The sequence below is a fragment of the Canis lupus genome, chromosome 4, assembly GCF_003254725.2.
Source record: "Canis lupus dingo isolate Sandy chromosome 4, ASM325472v2, whole genome shotgun sequence".
NCBI lineage: Eukaryota > Metazoa > Chordata > Mammalia > Carnivora > Canidae > Canis > Canis lupus.
In genome coordinates, this window is record NC_064246.1 from 62,922,414 (window position 1) to 62,940,217 (window position 17,804).

The 17,804-nt window shown below is 34.6% G+C and overlaps 1 long non-coding RNA gene across 1 annotated transcript in view; it reads left to right on the forward strand.

The window, feature by feature from the left end:
- LOC118354613 (uncharacterized) overlaps positions 1-17,804 on the forward strand; it is a 53,214-nt gene that overhangs the window by 12,392 nt on the left and 23,018 nt on the right. Inside the window, exon 2 of the long non-coding RNA XR_004815491.2 lies at positions 13,164-13,272. This is a non-coding gene — a long non-coding RNA (uncharacterized LOC118354613). The remainder of the gene's footprint in view (positions 1-13,163; positions 13,273-17,804) is intronic.

Below are 17,804 nucleotides of genomic sequence, written 5' to 3' on the forward strand. Positions count from 1 at the left end.
AAAAGCTAAAACTTTCTGTAAAATTTCAATAGTAGTGTTGCAGTGTTTCTAATTTTTATCTAATTTTGTTCTAAATTTTAAAAGTATATATAATTAGTGAGAAAGCAGGCAACATTTTATCTTTCAGTGTAATATTTGCAATAATATTTTTTGTAGATTCTCTTAAGTTGTAGTTTTAAAGTTATTTACTATGTCTAATTTAATGAGAATATAATTTTAATAATGAAATGGTATTGAATTTTAGAAAATAATTTTTCTAGCTCTTTTGGTTTTGTCCTTTATTTGATTAATATGATAAATCATAAGGAATGGTTTTCCATAAATAAATCCCACTTTATTATCAAATATTAACCATTTGCACATCAACTAGATTAAATTTGCTAACCATGTTTAAAAACAAAAAAAGGTGTACCAACATGCCAACATTTCTTAAATACTTGCTCAGGTTGTTTTGTTAATTCTGTGAGCTGCCCCACGTTGATGCCTGAGTGCAATGCACATTATTCGATCTTTTAGGTAACACGGGTGGTTGAAGCACCAGAACATATTTTTACCTAAATAGTTACACAGCTTTTAAATACTCATATTTTGGGTAAGTTACTAACTTTTGATTTGGAACATAATTTATTATAGTTTGCCTTTGTTCTTAATTTGCTAAATTAATAAATCCTAGTTTAGCCTTTAAAAATATAAGTGATTTAAGAATTAGAATTTCTTTGATGAGAAAACATATCTAACTTTACCTTATTTGAAATAGAATCTATTATTTAAACACACATCAGACATCAAGAACTAAAAAAAAAAAAAATTGTACTAAGGCAAAGAAGAGATTGCCTCTCTCCTTTCCTTTCCCTTACTTCCATTTCTTACCTCCTTCAAAGGAAGGTTTCTGTAGTCTGGTTATTTTCTGTAGAAATCAAGGGTTCCTCACTAGGAATAAGGCCTTTCTGTCACATATGTAAGTATATATATGTCTATATATGTATATACATATGTGTATGTATGCATGTATTTATCTCCCACTCTGTCAGCCATGACCCAGCAGATAATAGAACTTACAGCCAGCAGGGAGTTCAAATACAGATAACTGTTTACAGAGATGTAGTTAGGGCTGGGGGAACCAACAAGGCATGTGGGGTCGTGAACTATTTCCGCTTTTAGGCCTCTAGGTCCAAAGGAAGGAGATGACATTACCAAAAGTCTTAGAAGGGAGAGAGTATCCAACAGAAGCTGCCCTTATAGAAGGAGGCAGCCAGTGGTGTGGAGTAGGGGTGAAGACAGAGCCTAGGTGAGAGGTAGCTAGAAAGGACACCAAGAAACACCTACTTTCTCCCTTCTCATGCTCTCTCCTGCCAGAGGCTCCTTTAAGCCTAACCCTCTAATGGGCCAAGGGACACGGATAGTGCCATCCATAGGGGTCAGTCTCCCCTGGGACACATAGAAGAGTGGAAAAGCACGAAGAGTAGAACTGGGGTGGGTAGCAAATGGAGAATAACCAACCACCATCTCCAATGTTTCATTTTCTTAGTCTGGCTGCCTAGCTTTCTAGGTGAATTGACCTCTTACAGCGTTGTGCTCTTACTTAAGTGAGCACTTCTTCCTCAAAGGCTGGGACAATGGATTATCTGTAGGGCCACCTGACTAGAGCATGCAAGGCCTCCTTCTGCCCCTGCTCTCAAGCCCTAGGATCCGAATTATTGGTGGTGGGGTTTTGGGGTGATGAATTTTCTAATAGGTCCCTATAATTTTAGGCTTTCCATGTCTCAGAGTTAATTCATGAGAATTGAAGTCAGGGCCATAATCTTGAAGCAGAGATCCTGGGGGTCCTTGTACAGAGTTGATTTGCTCTGATGGGCTACAGCCCTCTCAGCTAACTTTAATCAGATTAGGACATTGATTGCCATATTGTCCCATATCTTGAGACTGATAGCATTCCTCAGAGGCTCCCAGGGATTCTGGCTGTGCTCAAAGCACCAGCAGGCATATTCCAGTTAGATGAAACTACATAGACTAGAAGGGCCCTTGTCCAAAAACTCTGAAATATTGTTTCTATAAAATAAAAATGTTTTGAAACCAAATTCAATATTCAGTCTTGTTTAACACTGGAGGTTCAGACCATATACACTCCTCAATGTGGTAAAAAATATATTTGAAATAAACTTTCCTGTGTTACATTTGTGTGCAGCTCTGATTCTCATTTTAGGAAAGAAAACTTCTTGCCAAAAGACACTCGAATCACCCTTAAAAATGCATCTGTTAGGTATCATGTAAACATGAACTAATATGAAAATAATTAAATATTATTAAAGAATCTTATTTTCCCATGTTTTAAAGGTTGTTTAACTTCAAGTTAACTTCAAGTCAGGGAGAAAATTATAACCAACACATGGAATTAACTGATACATTCTACTGAATGACACTATTAATCCAATGAGACCCTTGAAGAATTAAATATTTTCAAAATATGAAGACAATTCACTGGGTGTTATTCTATATGTTGGCAAATTGAACACCAATAAAAAATAAATTTATAAAAAAACACACACAAATATGAAGACAATTATAACCAATACTATCATTGTTATTACTGAAAAAATGTCCTTCTGTAGTCTTTCCCTTATGTCAGAAATATAGTGATGAAGTTGAAGAGGGAACTACAAGAAGAAAATGCTTTAAGAGAAATTTTGAAACATACAAATAAGGAAATAAGGATACTAGATTGTACTGCTATTGAATTAGCCACCCTTGAGATTCTGCTGCTTGATGGCTTGATGTATCAAAAATCATCTTGTCTATCAAGATTTACATAGGGAAGGATCACAAAATCTCAGCTGAAACCCTCTTGTCTTTATTTTATTTATTTTTTAAAAGATTTTATTTATTTATTCATGTGAGACACACAGAGAGAGGCAGAGACACAAACAGAGGGAAAAGCAGGTTCCTAGCAGGGAGTGTAAAGCAGGACTCAATCACGACCTGAGGCAAAGGCAGAGGCTCAACTACTGAGCCACCCAGATGCCCCAACCCTCTTGTCTTTAAATTCAGATTTTTTATTAGCTCATGTATCAACACAAACTGTGAGGTCTTCTTTTAAGTGCTGGAGTAGGAAAAAGGTTAGGGACATAGAGAGTAAGGGTGGGGACATGTTGGAGGGAGGTCTGGACAAATCAAGGGAAGTGAGAAAGAACACATGCTACCTAATGGCCCCACTACCTGCTATCTCATAGCACAAAATACTGGAGAAAACAATGAGTGTGTTTTCTAAGTAGCTGAACAAGTGGGGTCATGAAATGTTCACATGCAGGAATAGGAATCTGGAGCTACAGTTTCAATTGTGAAAAATCTGGGGATGGGCAAGGAGAATAAAAATCTATGCTTTTGTTTTATCTTGAAAAGGCTGATAAGAAGCTAAATTACATAGAAGAACACAGAGCAAGTCAGTGGATCAGGGCAAAAATCTGCTGGTGACAGAGAGAGGATGGTGGTAGAATGGTTTCCTTATTTAAATTTAGTTTGCAAATTTAAAACTGATTATGTATCTCAATAAAGCCTTTAAATCTGTTTATCAGTAGGACCTACCACATATGTTTAAAAAGATATTTATTATTCAGGAGCTTATAAGAGGTCTTCAGAATTTAGCAGAGAATATATGAGAAGCCTGTGCTTTAATTTCTTGATTCAGTGGCTTAATAAATATTTATAAAGCACCTACTATATGCCAAGCATTATAAAACATTATAAAAATATTTGTCACTTACTATAAGTTTTTTCTCTACTCCAGAACCTGTAAGAGTGGTACGTGTGTGTGTATATTTCAGATGTTTTGTTATATAAAAATGGAAAGACTTATCAACGTGTTTTGTAAAGATAATTTTTCTAGAAAAAAGCCATGACCTGCTGAAAAACTTTTGGACAGCCACACAGTAACACAAAAAAGTCAGCCTTGTAAACAAGGATTTCTGGAAGTTTGATTTATCAGGTCCTCCGCCCATTTTCCTGTCACACAGGATATAATAGCTTTTGTTAAAATGCAGTGTGACACTAAATAACTGGCAGTTACTGAATGTGTTGCTTATTATTTGGATCATTCTATAGAGCTAGATTTATACGAAATCAAATATCTTTTAATATATATGCTATATTGATATCAAATAAATAAATTAAGAGTTTTTAATTAACTATTCAGGCACAGAGACTAGTATTTCATACATGCCAAGAATGGCTTTATTTTTTAAAAGTTCTGTATTCATAGTCTAGATGCAGAGTTAATCACTTTCTATGAATCAGAATTAAGACCCATCATCCTATTTCATTTAATCATTGCCTTCTAACATAAGTTCTACTAGAATGAGCTGTCATTTAACAGTGGACCTTCTTAGTGAGAGAACAACAACACATTTTAACCGAACAGCTTACTCAAGTCACATTTTGTTGTTATTTTATTGAATTTTATATTTGAACCAAGACTTTACATGCTGTTGGTGAATATATCTACTGTCTTCTATAGATGTAATATCTACTGTAACATATTAATGTTATGATGTAGTTTTGGTTTTTGGACCAGAAGTTACTAAAAATTATTAATCATATATATTCTCCTCTTGTTTTTGACTGAGTCCACAATTGTAGGGCAAGTTTGGGTACAGATTTAAGATTATTTAACTTTATGTGCTATATTCGCTGAAAATTATTCTATTAGCTAAGTGACTGCTGCTATCAGGTAGGAAGGTTTGTATACAAATCCATCCATCCATCCATCTATTCATTCATTTAATCTTCAGAATTTATTGAGCACCTACTACATCCCAAGTCATTTTTATTTTTTTATTCCATTTGCATAATAGCTTTATTTATTTATTATTATTTTAAAGATTTTTTAAATTTATTTTTTATTGGTTGTTATTCTGTATGTTAGTAAATTGAACACCAAGTCATTTTTAGATAGTAAATAAGATAGACACAGTCTCTGCCATCATGAAGCTTAGCATTTGTTAGAAGGAGATAAACAATAAACAATACATTAATAAACAAGAAAACATCACATAGTAATAAATATTACACAGATAATTATAATGGAGTGGCTGCTTTCATTTGGATAGTCAGAAAAGATCTGTCTGAGAAAATGAGATTTAGTGTGGCTTTTGAATAAAGACAGCCTTGCAAAGTTCACATAGGTAATCACCTAAGTTAATATGAAAAGCAAAGTTAAAAGAAAACTTAAATCAAATAAAATCTTTTTGTGCCACAAATTTTTCCTTACCCACTCCTGCACAAATATACACACTTTTGGTCAAGAAGACTGCTGAACGTGTGTGGATATGGAACAAAAGTGGTATCGGAAAAAATATATCCAGGAGTAAGTTGCATTAAAGGTAAGTTATTTGCAGAGGTGGATATAAAGTAAGAATGAACCATGGCATGAATACATGGAGGATGTATAAAGGAGAATGTTGGGATAAGAAAATTAAAGGGCAATTTCCTTTTATTTCCTTCATTTCTACCAAATGGGTCTAGAGATGCCAAGGATTAGCAAAAGGATGCCCTGAGTACCATGAGCTATTTGTGTAGGGAGAGGAGGGGACTGCTAAGAGATTCAAGTCATTTACATCCATGATTAGTAGCATCATTTTGTTCAGAATCTGACACTATATTCTACATTATAAAAAGTAACTTTAAAGTCATAATTACATGTATCTAAGACTTAAACGATCTTTAAACCACAAGAATAGCAAGAATATAGTTATATAATCTCTCTCCCTTCATAATAGATTTTTGGGGGGGCAGTATTAGTACTTATATGAAAATACTAGTTTCTCTTTCAAACTGTGGCTTCTCTATCTTTTGTATTTATCTAAATATGGAGCCCCAAGCTTCGTTAGGATACATTTTTTTAAATCTCAGATTTATATCTATTTTTTTGTTTATTTTTTTATTGGAGTTCGATTTGCCAACATATAGCATAACACCCAGTGCTCATTCCCTCAACTGCCCCCATAAGTGCTCAGATTTGTACCTAAATGGCTTTTTATAACTTGACAAAATAAAATTGTATAAATGAATTTGATCGTTACATGGAATGCCTAAGATTTAATTAAGAAAATCCATGAACCAATTTGTTTCCAATTTCTTGTTTGTGATACATAAACTGAAACTGTGGAACAATTAGCCAGGTAAAACTGAGTGGTGCTCAGAGTTCAGCATCGTGCCAGACAGAATTCAAAACACTAATGTGAAGTGTTCACACGATAAAAACCATGTCTGATCTTTAGAAATGGAGGATGAAATTCATATTTTGAGAATGTGTGGGTTCAATTTAAAATGTCTGTTTATGAGGATTACCTTTAATCTAGCTTTCTCAAGAAGTAAGGGGGAAGGGAAAGACATTGCATTATTATGAGCAGAAGAAACAAATCTTGTGGTATTCCATTTTAAAGCTGTGCTACACCTAGAGTGATAGGTAGTAAAGCATCTTTATGTGCTTTTATTGAATGTCATCATGCTTTGTTGTTTAAATTACCAATTTTTTTCAGGAAATGTTTAATTTAATCACATTTATTGTGCTCCTTATGAAAAAAGAAATCTGTGTAAATTAGACAATAAATAAATATTAAAAAATTAGACAATAAAGTATATAAATTAGACAGTAAATAAAAATAAAATAGTACATAGTCTTGCCACTAAGTGATAACTGGTTAGCAATGTTTAGAGCCTTTAAGACTGATTTTGATGCCTATGTGTGTACATGGATATTTATAAAACTGGGATCATGCTATGAATACCATGTTCATATAATCTATTTTTCCTTATGTAATTTCACTATGTGATTTCTTTTTTATGAACATATTTTCATGTCATTGAATAAATACTGACATCATCATTTTTAATTACTACCTTTTAGGGGCACTTGGGTGATTCAGTGTAATAAGTATCCAATTCTTGGTTTTTGCTCAGGTAATGATCTCAAGGTCCTGAGATTGAATCTAACATCAGGCTCTGCGCTCAGCGTGGAATCTGCTTGATATTCTCTCTCTCCCTCTCTGCCCCTCCCTCTGCTTTCTCTCTTTAAATAAATAAATAAATAAATAAATAAATAAATAAAATCTTTTAAGAATTACTACATTTTATTGCACAAAATCAAGTACACATCCTCTTCGATTAGTCCATTAGTCATTAGAAATGACTTAAGACATTTTCAACTTTTGTTTTTAAAAATAATGTTCTAATGGATATAATCAGGAGAAAACAGTGCAATAAAAGCACACATGATGGACACTTAACCCAGTCCAGAAGGTCAGTTAAAACTTCTTAGAAGCTTAAACCTCTAGGCTGATGCATACAAGCTGAGACCTGAGAAACCCATCTGTATATGATGAAGAAAGACATAACCTAGGTTGAACGTCCTTTCTCTTTATTCTTAATACTTTTTAACCATTAATTTAGTAGAACATTCTTCAAATAGTTTTTTCTTCTCCCTGACCTTCAGAATTCAGAAATAAGGTTTTTTTTTTTACATTTTTTCTCTCTTTCTCCCTCTCTCTACCATATTAATAATAATGCAGTATTTGTATAAGTACAATAAAATTTGTCTTTCTTTTCTTAGGATATATTTGAACAAACTGATTATAGAACCAAATTGCTTGCATTTTCTGGAGTACCATATTTGAGAATAATTTTGTTTACTAAGGCATAGCAAGTTCATCATTAATGAATAAGGATTATATTTCAGTTGTGGAATCAATGCCTATAAAGCCATACCAGGAAATTGGTCAGATCTCTGTTCTTTGGCTGACAAAGTAAGCCTTAAAGGTGATAAATGAGATCATTTCCTGTTAATCCAGAAACACTGCTGATTTGGGGTATCTTGGAAACAGAAAAGTCAATTGACATTTGCTTTATCTTTGCTCTTTAGAATCTTAAAGTCCATTCCAGGTCTTCTCCATAGAGCCTCCAAAAGTGGATTATAGGAATTACAAACTATGCCTCTTGAGCTGGGGCCAGTAGTTAGGGGAACTCAAGGAATAGTAAAGAACAAAAGATAAAATAGTAAAGAAATTCACAAGATGAAAATTAAACATGATTTACACTAGAGACAGGAAAAATAGTAAAAATTAAGTAAGGATCCAACATATAAGATAAATTTCTACATTATAACATAGTTTTGGTGAGGGCCATGTCATGAGCCAGAAAAAATATAGAGAAATCAGAATTCCTAGATCACACATAGCAACATACCAGCCATGCTGGCATATGAGGTATCACTTTTGTCTGTCACTTCTATTTTGGGTGAGGTGAGGTTGGTGACATTATACTGTGGTGAGTAAGAATTTCAGCATGCAAGAAACTGGCCCACAAAAGCTTGTGGGAAATAAGAGGAGCTAGAGGTTGGAAGGAAATATTCTAAGGCAGATCAACTGTGGCCACCTGACTCCCTGTGCAGACTGTCTGAAATTTTTAGCAATAATTTAAGAATAGGATAATGAAATAAATATTTGCCAGCAAAAAGCTGACAGGTTTGAACAAAGAGATGATGATTAAAAGAGGTGATAAAGAGATGTGGTGAAACAGATCAAAGAAGCTTTCATAGGTTTATTCATGTTCCAAAAGGATATTAGTATGCCTAATGTCCACATTCATTAGGCAAGTGTTGCTGTGAGTTTTCCGAGTTGGGTTCATTTCATACAATTACAAAGGAAATGACCCATGTTATAGTTTTTATACTCATGACAATACCTTTCCAGTGTTTGCAGGAATTACAAGCAAAATATGCACAATTTGTTTATTTTTTCAATGTGTTTATTTTTTGTGCAGTCAGCTGGATAAGAGGTGAAAACATTTTTGAAGAGAATTTAAACTATATGTCGATATCACGGAATTTTTGCAGTTAAGGAGATTTATGAGAACCAACTTGTCAGACTCTCAGCAATAATGGTACGGTGGTTTCTTAAGTGATAGTAGAAGATAACAAGACAAATTGAACTTAATTTGTAAGGAAATTCCAAATGAGATAAAGACAAATCTACTTTTCTCTAAGGAAGTAAAAAAGTAAAAAGTAAGATTCAAAGCAGGGTTTTGAGTTGAGTAAATGGAGATCAATGTCTTTTTTTTTTTTTAATATGCTCTAAATTTTCTAGAGTCATTTATTGCCCAGATTTGCAGATATGTTAGTGTAAATGAAGGTTCAATTCCAGAGGAAGTTCTTAAGTTACAATAATATGAAACACACTTTAAGTTATGGCAGAAATCCTTGGAAGATAAACTTCAGGATCTTTCTAGATAATCACAAATCTGGTGTACCTACATGCCTCAATATCCACAGTAACTAAAGACACTGTAGTGACCTTCTCTCAACAAGGTGACACACAAACCCTAGAATTTTGGAGATGTGTATATAAATCTTAAAATGAATAAAATATTTAACTCTGTGACCCAACTGGGCAAACACAACATAAACTACAAAAATGTATCTGAAAAATCACCATGGATGATGTTAACCTAAAAATTCAGAATTTGATATGAGCCCTGAAAAAAAATGTCATTAACCATTCTTTAAATGCCAACACTGAGTTCTCACTATTTGGTCAAAATTGATCAGTTAGTAGCACTGGGTCAATTAAGAAAAAACCTTTTGTATTTGAGAAACTAATTAAACCATTTTTTTATTACTTTGGCTTCTTTTGCTCATTTATTGGGCTATATTCTAACTCTTATCATTCAAGGACTCATGAAGCCTACCGTTGTGGATTTCTGGTCATAAGACCTGCTATAGAACACTATGTGGAACAAGAGGCCATTAAGTCAGGAGTAGTTGCTTGCATAAGACAGTTCCCTAAGATGTAGAACAAGTAAATGAGGCTCTTTTGATTACAAAACATAATCTAATTTGGGCTAATATATATACTCAGAAAGAAAACAATCACTTGGCCAGAGAAAAATTTTTAGGGAATACTAATACCTTTTCTTAAAGGCCTACATGGTCTCATCTTACTTCTCTGTTTCTCTCTGGCTGTTTCTTCTATTCTATTATTATCCAGCCAATCTCATAAAACTAAAATATTGAGATTTTACAAATATAAAAATAAAAATCTTTTAAAAACCAAACATTTGAAAGAGAGTATGTCTGGTTGTCTTAGTGAAAACTAAGACTAATTCATGGCTCGAAGGCTAATCCAAGTTCTAGTACCCTCAGGTTAAGTGCCCAGGAATGTCCCCAAGAATGACTAGTTCTCTGCAAAGGACAGCTTAGAGCTATTTTATTGAACATGTAGTTTATGGATGTTTGTGTGTGTTTACAAGGAGCGTAGTGGTGACCAAGGAAGTTTCCGAGACATTAGGTATGACACATATGTCTACTATGGGTTAGAAGTCTTAGTAATAAATACTCTTCAGAAGAAAAAGCAAACAGGAAGCTAGTGGGTTTCAGTTACTATCTATGAAGTGAGTTAGTAATCATGACTATAAAACAGATATCACAAACTCAAACAAGGCCATGTACTAGAGTATGAAAGAAATTTATCAAGTTGTTTTCACACAGATACACATCATGTGCCTATTAAAACATATAGGAATATTCTTCCTCAAAATAAATGTGATTCTTCTAATTTCTTTCCTTGAATTCATTATGTCTCAGTTTTTTCCTAATTTTTGGTGGTGACATGGAGATAGAAATATTTTGCTGTAATAAATGAAAAACTCAGATTGAATTAGATGATAAATGAAAGCTGACCTGTGTTGGTGAGAGGGTGGAGAGAACTGGGGTGAACAGGAAACTCCAGTTTGTATAAAGGGACTAGTGCTATGTAGATTTCATAATTGTTATTCAAGAATATGGGCTTAGTGTAGCAATATTCTCCAGTGTTTTAAAAGAAGTCAGGAATTCAGAATATTTAAAGATTAAAAATAATCTCATTTTTTGTATGTTGGCTGCCCCCCCCTTCCAATTCTTCAGTGGAAATTATTCAAGGAAATACCTATTTGGGGGCTGTCCATAGGTCTCTAGCTTGTTACCATGTCTGGAAGAAGATGAGGTAAAAATTTCCTTTTCTTTTTAAATTTTCAAGTAGTTTAATAACTTTCTTTTTCTTTTTTCTTTTCTTTTCTTTCTTTTTTTTTTTTTTTTAATAGTGATGAGAAAAATGGGCTTGTTTGGGGATAGAAAGGGAGTTGCGTGCCAGGGAACCTCTGCCCTACTCAACAGACAGATTTTTGAGTAGATGTTCCCTACATAATAAAGTGTATTTTGAAAACTCAAAAAAAAAGTAGCTTGAATCCTTGACAGTTGGAATAAAGAAGAAAGAGGCAATCAGAAAAGGTTTATCAAGTACCTATTTTTGTCACTGTGTGACTTCAGGCAAGTCATTTCTCTTGTGTGTAAATCGCTGAATCTGTGGATCTGCTAGACTAGATCACAAGTTCTCAAATTTGTTTGATATTAGAGAAACTGCAATTAAAATTCTAGTTGATTTTTAATTTATCAAAAGAGGAGAAATTGTACTAGTAGAAATTATGACAGGAGAAAAATATAATCACAACCATTTGCACATAGCCATGATAAATCAAGCTTTTGCAATGACTGTTTCTGGGTTTTTATATTTTTATCTGTTTGCTTCTTGCTTATTGACTTTTAACATCTGTTGGTACTTGTTAGTTAAGTGACTTTGGCACCAATATCTTAAGAGAAATTGTAAGAAACAAATTTAATTGAGAATATTTTCTCTATTGACTTTGTTTCTACAAATTGGGAAAAAAATTGCATTATTCAATTTTATAGTGGGAAATGTTGATCTAGCCATTGTGGGAACATACTTTAGGACACTAGAGTAAGTTCTCTAGGGCCCCTCTGAGCTGTAACATTCCATGCATCTACATTTTTCAAATGTGGCCAAGTAAGGTCTTAGCTGGAGAGAATTTTTTTTTAAAATAAAATATAGCTGTGGGCTACTTTCTGTTAATTGAAACTAAGAAAACAGACATTTGAAGACAAGTGAAATAGTTTCAATGCATGCAAACTGTGTTCCAACAATAAACTTTTAGGGATTTGTCAAATTTATCTATAATCAAGTCTTCATCCAGAAATCTCCATTAATTCATTTTACTAATTTATTTCAGTGGCTACTGCCTACTAGGACATTTTCTATGTGCTGAGAATATAGCAGTGAACAAAACTGGAGAAAATTTCCACCTTTTTTTAAAAAAAGATTTTATTTATTTATTCATAAGGGACACAAGAAGAGAGGCAGAGACATAGGCAGAGAGAGAAGCAGGCTACCTGCAGGGAGTCTGATGGGGGGACTGATCCCAGGACTCCAGCATCAAAACCTGAGCCAAAGGCAGATGTTCAATCACTGAGCCACCTAGGGGCCCTGAAAATTTCCACCTTAAAGAAGCTACATTAACAGAAAGAAATATGAAATACATAAAATACTAAAAATAGTATATTAGATAGTGATAAGATTTATGAAGAAAAGTGAAGCATAAATAGAGAAAAAAGTGCATAGTAGTGGCCGTGGTGGAGAGCAAAAATTTAAGATAAGGTAATCAGAAAAGGCTTCACTGTGAAGATGACTAAAGAGCAAAGATGGGAAGAAAGTCTGTGTGGGAATCCAGGGTAAGAAAGTTAGAGTACAAGGACCCTGAGCAAGGAGCATCCCTGTGATGTTCAAAAATCCAGTCTGTTTGGAGTGGATTGACTGAAGCTGAGTGCAGTAAAAGAAGAGATCAAGTAATGTAGGGATTTACAGGCCATTTAGAAAATTTGTCTTTTATTCAGAGATGAAAGCCAGTGGAAGATTTTGATTATTTTTTTAAAAAATCTATGCTTTTCTGAGATGAGAGTAAAATGGGGCATGTATGGAAGGGAAATGAGTGGTGACAAGGCAACTGCAATAATCTAGGTGTGAAAGGATGGTGGCTCAGACCTATATGGAGGTGATGAAAGGTGGTTAGATTCTGGATATGTTTTAAAGATAGAGATAATAGTATTTGTTGAAGAGATCAGATGTGTGGTGTGAAAGAAAGAGAGGAGTCAAGTATGACTCCAAAGTCACCACAGACAAACTCTTCTCTACTTGCAAATATTCCTATCTGAACCCCAACAGCTTATGATTAGAATACAGTGCATTCCTTAAAGTTTATTGTCAATTGCTCATTTTCTTTCCTCCTTTCAGAGGATGCCAAGATCATTAAAGCCAGGACTGGGACCCACATCAACATCATCTATAATCTATTGGATCATGATATTCCACTGAGCTCATCCATCAGTACTTCTACCAAATGGTATGCTTTATTCTCCTGGGTCCAATGCTTGTCATTATATTTAGCACAGAGTCATTGCTTCTAGTTATTAGGATAGCATCTTATCAAGAGCAAGTCTATCAACACCCAGGGCATGGGTGATAAGGCGGTGGCTCTGTGAGGAATAAACGTGTAAAGCCCTAAGTGCTTAACGATATTAGGTATTTATTATTATTGTTACTACTTGCTATTATTATTATAGATATTTGTTCAAGGAGTAGTATATTCCTATTATGTAGACCTGCACTGATAATTGTGGTAGCCACTGTTAATTTACATGTAGCTATCTAAATTTAAAGTCAATTAAAAATAAATAAAATTAAAAATTCAGTTCCTCAGTCCCAGCCATATTTAAATTACTCCTGTGTAGCTGGTGGCTATGGTATTGGACACTGCAGAATGGGGAAATTTACATTATATTTTTTTAAGATTTTTTTTTTATTTATTCATGAGAGACACAGAGAAAGAGAGAGAGAGAGAGAGAGAGAGAGAAAGAGAGAGAGGCAAAGACACAGGCAGAGGGAGAAGCAGGCTCCATGACAGGAGCCTGACGTGGGACTTGATCTCGAGTCTCCAAGATCACACCCTGGGCGGAAGGTGGTGCTAATAATTTACATTATTGTAGACAGCTCTATTGGTGAGTACAGTTCGAGAGAATGGTTCCTGTCTTACTACTATTACAGAGGAGAGGAAGTGAGAGGACATCACTATACATACCATTCAGATGAGTTTCACCATAGGTGAACTGTCCTTCCTAACCTACTTGGAAATATTTGGGGGTTGTTTTTACTAATGACTATGCCCTGGGATTCTAAGGGCTTTCAGATTACCTTTGTTGTTTGATACATCTTTTACAGGCAATGAATACCGTTACAATATTGTATGCATAAGCTGGAAATCAAGAACTTCTAATCACAGCCCTTAGAGGTATTTGTACATGAGGTACAAAGCTTTTGACTTGGTCAAATGACCTTTACTTGAACTTAAAAAGTTAATGTACATTTTAAAGGAAACGATTCTCACATGTTTTCACTTATTTATGCTTTTTTTTTTCCCCCAGCTTCTGGTTTGAAGACTTGTATCTGAAAAATCTTTGGGGATTTTCAAATGAGGATTAATATTAATTTTTTCTCTCCAAAATAGGAAGTTAAGTTTGGTCATGGGTAAATGACCACAAAACCTCAAATGTTTTAGTTTTCCTCCAGAGCTCAGATTTATCAGTTTAGAGCCAGACTTGGCAAGAGATGCTCTGTCATTCATGGGATTTAGTCCATTAATGAATTTTTTTTTCAAAAGATAAAGGGCAAGGTTGGATGATTTACATTAAAAACATTTAATTTGAAATAATGTAAACTGGAAACCATACACTCTGTTGAGACCCTTTACAAAGGAGTAAGTGGAACTTGGCAAACCTGCTACCAGTTGTCTTTTGGGAGATGCTGTACTGAACTAGCAAAACTGCAAGGCAGTGCCAACCCACTTTAGGATAACATCTGAAACTCTCCAGAACTCTGTTAAGTAGCCCAGTTAGTCATTGCTAGCACAGTGCATCTTATTACCCTATCACTCTGGCCACAGTTGACAGGCCTAAATTGGCCCAAAAGTTGCTAATAATCTGTGAGATATCCAGGCATAAGGTACTCACCTCTTGTATAGATGATATTTAGCCAAGAATACCAGACCCAAAAAATAGTGATAAAAATAAGTGATACTATACACTGTGATCTTGACTTATGCGAAGTACTATGACAAAAGTTTAACATAGTTATGCTTAAGGTGCACAACAACTCTTCATGATAAAGATTAATATACCATATACCCATTTTTAGTTGAGTAAATTGAAGTTCAGTTTACTGGAAATAATGTCTAAAAGCAGGATCATTTAGAATTTTCTCACTCCAATGTCAGATCTCTTTTTAATAGAGTATACTATTCCCTCCTTCTTTGAGTTTAAATTTAAAACCTATAGAAAGTGTTATTTGGATAATAGCAAAGGAGACATAGAAACAGAAACAAGGTATGTATGAGTCATCATAATTGGAGAGCAAACAGAACCTGCCACATCAAGCTGACAAGGTAGCTGGACGAGTTTTAGTCATCTTAATGCCTGGTTGTGAGTGTAGGATGTTAGCTCTCTTCTCTTACCTTGTTTGTATTTATTTGCATTTAAAAATAATTTAGAAAAAAAATAATTTAGAGTTTTCTGATTTTTATTCTAGTCCAAAACACTGTGTTAGTTTCTTTCCCTAATGATAAATTCCATTTTATAACAATTGAAAATTCCAAGGAGTACATTTCAGGGAAGTTATTATAGTTCATTTGAGGATAAAATCATTGGTATTTGACCTCATGTTGCCATTTGTAGCATGCAACAGCTTCTTAGAAATATATTGCCTTGTCAAGTCTTCTTAATTAAATCTTCCTGTAAATTTCTTAAAGGCAAAGTAAGTAAAAAGTAGCTATTGATGTGGTAATAATTATCTTATATTCAGTAGAATCTTGGACATGAATAATGAAATAATCAACATTCTATGATAATGAAAAATAGGAACAGTGAATTTGATGAAGTCTCTTCTTTTTCTTTTTATAGCCAAACTTTGGCCTTGTATGCCATCTCATATCCACTGGGCCTCAAGGAGGAACATACTGACTAGTGTCCTTGTAAATCTGAGACTTGGGCCTTGGGGGCATTCAGCCCAATCAGAATTTGGAACTTGGATTTAATTCATTGCTAAATATTATTCTTGTAGCACTGTCTCCATTGCACACTACTGTCCTAAGACTTGGGAAAGAAGGAACCCTGGGCCACAGAGAGTCCATGCTTTAGAATGCTTCCTTCAAAATGTTCAAAGTTTCCCCCTTATTGCCTCGGATGAGATGAGGCCAGCAGTGCCATCAGGGAGAGTCTCCCTGAGCCTGCACAGAAACCAGTTTGTGCTTTTCTTCCCTCTGTGGCACAGCATAGGCAGGGATAGATGCCATCCTGGCACCATTGAGGTTAGGCTTCAATAAGAGAAATATTAGGTCAGTTGATATGGGTCAGGGGGTAGGACAGCTCTGATAGACCTATTTTGGGCTGACTTTACTGAGGAAATTTCAGGATAATGGGAGGGACCCTTAGTGCAGTGGCAGATGGTTCACTCCCGATCTACGATTCCAAGGGCTGAACTATGCCTTGATAGATGGCTTTGAAAGAGGATCCAAGAGCTGTGAACTTTGGGTCTAGAGGGGAATTCCCATTTCCTGAAGAAATCTCTATGACAGATTCCATAGTAGCATCTACAGTGACAGTCCTTGCAAAGAATACAATGTCAATTACAGCAATCCAGGGCCAACTTCATATTCATTGGTAAAGACAGAAATTCACTCCCTTGAAGCTTCTTATCTTCTGACAAAAAAAAAAAAATTGTCAGTCTATGGGTAGTCCAGTGTTTCATTAAGGATGATCCAACCACTACTTTGTCCTTGAGAAATTTCATATCTAGAGAAAACTTGCTGTTCTGTGATAGTGGTCCAACTTAGCCAAATCTCTTCTGGCTCATGACTGAATTTATATTGAATTACTTTGCACTTCTAATTTGAGGATGCATATTCAATTACAAGACAATCTTTAAAAGTTTGTGACTCTGCAATATTTCTATCCTTTCTATCATAAGGGGTCCTTAATTATTCATTAAATATCCCTCCACCTCCATCACCTCATTATTGTTATTTGGAATTTTAATTTTGTGCCTTTTTTGAAAAAAAGTTTTTAATGCTCGTCACCCAGTAGCTAATTAATCTAACATATTTGATCAGCTTTTGCTATTTCTTGCCCTTCTTCTAGATTCACTCATTGCCAGCTAAAACATATCTCAAATAAAAACTGTATATTATATAAGTATGTTTATAAGTGGGTGTAAGGGTATATATGAGTGTAACTACGTGTGACTGGGTTATGTGAGTTTACCATATATATGTGTGAGTATGTGGGTACACATTTTTTTTTTTTGCCCTCTCTCACATGTTCCTCCAAATCCCGTCTCAGATTTTACATCTCAGCATCAAGCACACATGCCTTCATCTCTTTGCCCATACTGCTGTACTTTTGCCTCCAATGTCCTCTTTATGCTTGTAAAACTCCTAATCTGTTTCCAATGGCCAAGTGAGGTATCCTAATGTATTCCCTTAGGAATATTTTTCCTGCGTATACTCATCAATATTTAAGAGGTACTAAAAAATAGCCTTTTGTACAAAGTATCCTGGATGTTGAGAATTTAATAGTGGACAAGAACAGATATACTCTGCCCAAGTGGAACTTACATATTAATGGAGGAGATAGGCATTAATCAAATAATCACTGAATAAATGGAGAGTTGCATCTGTGCTATAACTGCTATCAAAGGTAGAGTCATGGTACTATCTGAGCCTGTCACTAAGAAATCTGACATTGTGGAGATTTCCTTGACATTTCTACAGAATTAAACACTCCTTCTCCATATTGTGTGTATGGTTCCATTGTTACAGTGATTAAA